Here is a 3,753-nt window from a genome sequence, read left to right as displayed (position 1 = left end):
GATGGAATGAATGTAAAACTAAAGTTCTCCCATGTAAACTATCATATAATTTTCAATAAAACATTAAAAAAAAAAAAAAATCTAACATCTTTGGTGACTTGTGTGTTGCTGTGAGGCTGAGAGCTATACAACCATTATTTCATATATCAAAAGGAACACCCATATGGACAAATTACATGGGGATGTCCAGATTAAGAAAGACTGGAAAATAGGCCTGATGATCTACATCTGAAAATCAGTTGGCTTTCAACAAAATATTGTCTGAGAGAATTCTGGAAGATGAATCTTTATGTTGGAAGGTACTACATATTAGCTAATGATCTTGAAAGATCATGAAGATATTATTGGGCTAGGCAGCATCTTTATTTCAGTTATACATAAGGTTTCCATGAGTCAGTGTTGACTGAATGGTAACTAACAACAACATGTATTTAACTGCCATATTGTGTGTGTATCTGTTTATATGTGTAAAGCATCATAATTCACATTTATACTTATCAGCTGATTATAAACCTGTTGTTTTGATCTGTCTAATATTCAGGTTCCCAGACCTCAGAAAAAAAGGGGTGTGTGATTATGGGGAAAGAAGAGGGACTCATATTTTATTTTATTTTGGTATAAATTTGTGTCTTTGTCTTGCTTCTCAAGTATTACAATATCCTGTACATATTTAGGGAGATCTGGTGTGGTGCTGTAGGATAAATATTGGAATGCTAACCACAAGATCAGAGGTTCAAATCCAATGGCTGCTGCCCCTTGGAAAACCTATTCAGGGTCATGAGAGGTCAGAACCAACTCAATGGCATTTAACAATAACAGCACATGTATTTCAACTTGACACAACTTGTATAAATGTTTCTAATATAATTCACTAAATTCTATTGGTTCAAACCTTTGAATTTAGTATACAATTTGTACAGATTACATTTATCTTAATATAATGTGATACAGAAGAATTAAGATATTATAATGAATTTCTATTCAGAAGCGTATGAGAAAAATGTAGGAAAAATAAAATTGTTCAGTTGTTTTTAGTTGCCACTGAGTCCTTTCTGACTCATAGTTATTTTATGCACAGTAGAACAAAAGACTACCCTGTCCTGAGACATCCTCACAATCGTTCTGAGCTCAAACAGCCAGCAAGGTTGCAATCAGAAATGTTTATCATTGCAACAGCTCCCCATCTGATTGAGGGTAGCAAAAGTGCTTCTATAAGAATGTAATTGTGAAACCTTATGGTATCTAACCTACAGACTTTTCATATTTATATTTCCCAAATCCAAACAACATTTAAAGAACATGATTTGAGTCCCTCAAAATACTTAAATACCTGTTTTGACATGACTTAAATTAAAGAGCACAGAATTTTTTTGGGCAGTGTTAGAGAAATGAAACTACCTTCGGAAGTATATAGATCTAGATGGAGGATATGTCAAGAAGTAATACTTTTACATTTTGATATTTTTGTTTATTTTAACAAAGATTTCTGTAATTTTTGTACCAATGTTTCTTTGGCTTATACTTTTATGAGAGAGCTTTAAAAAGTTCATTAAATAATTCAGTTCTTTTAATTCCATTTTTCCACAGTTTATTTAAAGCCTCCTCATATGTACCTAGTATGACAAGTTAGATATTTGTCAAATTAGGGGATGAATGTTTTGAAGTACTGATTAATACATCTTCAATGACTATGATTGTCATTGTGTAACTAAAATGTGATTTTCTTTCAGTTTTCATTGGCTTTGCAAATTTGTTTGAAGTTGAGTCTTTTTGGACTCTGTGCTTAAATAAGAATTTTAATAACTTGCAATATTTTTCTCCAAGGAGCCAAGAAATACCTTTAAAACTCCAAAAGTTTTAAAAGCTTTTTAGGTTTTGAGAGGATAATGAATTTTAGTCATGCATGCTAAGGTAAAATTAATGGAGAAAAGAGAGTAAAAATGTCATTGAGTCTAGGAGAATTGATCAGAGACCTCCCCCTTTATGTGCTCACTGTAAAATAAACATATGAGCGGGCATAACACTTCAGAGAGAAGACAGTTTTACTGAAACTTGAAATAATTTGTGTTAAAATGTGTCACATAAAAACAAGTTCAGAATTAGTTAAGGACAGACTTATCTGAGAAATTCACAAGCTTATCAAAATTTAAAAAGCAACAACAAAGACTTTCTTTTAAAAGGAGAGTTACATAGGGCTAGTAGAAAATTTTTAGAGAAAATATAGTAAGAGAGGGTGGTGAGCAGACAATGGGATCAGTGTGATCTGACAGAAAACATCTCTTACTGTGACTACAAGGTTCTCAGGAAGAACATTTAAGGAACAGTAAGTATTCTCTAAAGCCTTGGATGTAAGTCCATGTTCAAAGTCTGTAGAAAAGAAAGAAATCTGACTAACGTTTGATATAGATAGGATGGAAGATAAGAAATGAACATTTGTGAACACTGGCCCAAGATTTCTGAAAGAAACCTAGAAATTATTTCTTGCTATCTATTATTGGCCTTCTTGGTCATTCACATCTACACTTTTTACTCTTCAGCACAAACCTCCTGTACATTTCAGTAGGTGACTTAGCTCCTTTAAGTGTTAAGCTCTTCTACTTAACACTTCCCTTTGAGCTGCCTATTTTTAGTAGATCATATAATGAAAGTTTCTTTTTCAGATTAGATTCTCTAGAGGAACAAAACCAATAAAACTTATGTGAGGGAGCTGCATAAAAGTTCTTGGTAAAATTATATTACCTTTTCATTTGAATTTTCCACAAACTTTTTAAAGATCCCTCAAATATAAATATTTTTAAAGTGATTTACTTCCATGAAATGGCTCACGCAATTGTCAGGGCTGGACAATTCCAAATTTGTCAGTCAGATGGCAGACTGGATGCTTCTCCTGATTCTCGTGGTTGCAGGACTGACTAACCCAAAACCAGCAGGTCAGGTAGCCGGCTGAAGGATTCTACAAGAATCAAAAGCCAGACCATGAGATATTTGCAGGATTCAGAGGCAGAGGGGTCAGGCTTTGCCAAAACATTCATATATATTGGATGCAGTCCACAGACCAAATTTAACATCCTTTCCAACTCATTGGAATCCAAAATGCAGGAGGAGTACTTAGTTTTTGCCAAACCACTTAGACTTATGGCCTATCCAAGTTGAGACATAACATTAATCTTCACAGTTTCCTTCTTATCATATGCTTCTAAGGCGAGATTTTTATTGAATTATTAGTGAAAAACCACTTGGGCCATTATTGTTAGCAAAATCTTTAGATTTTTGATAAGAAGAATGGTCACTAGAACTATATAGGGAGGCTATTTAAGAGTTTTCTAAAGATTTGACAAGACCAGATAACATGCAGAGATATCACAATTCAGTAATCTATCTTCCAGAAGGAAAAAGGACAAGGATCCTATCAAGAGTCAGTATGACGGATCTAGGAAGCAATATGTTGAGAGTCATTATGATGGATTCAGAGAGCAATAAAAAGTTCCCATAATACATTCAAAAAGTAAAAATATAATCTCTGCAGCAATTCAGAGGATTACACTATGTTGTCTATTATAGGCACACAGAAGGTGCTCTATAAACATTGTTTGAGAGTCTGTTATTCCTTTTTGATTAATAACTAAATAAACTAAATAAATACATAAATAAATTAAATAAGTAAATGCTCTGAGTCCATATGTTATAATCTGTTGCAAAAATAAATATCATGGAATTGCCTCACATTTCTAAGGTAATTTTGAGTCATTTCTC

Source organism: Chrysochloris asiatica, unplaced genomic scaffold, assembly GCF_000296735.1.
Source record: "Chrysochloris asiatica unplaced genomic scaffold, ChrAsi1.0 scaffold00248, whole genome shotgun sequence".
NCBI lineage: Eukaryota > Metazoa > Chordata > Mammalia > Afrosoricida > Chrysochloridae > Chrysochloris > Chrysochloris asiatica.
Note: the sequence above shows the minus strand (reverse complement) of the source record.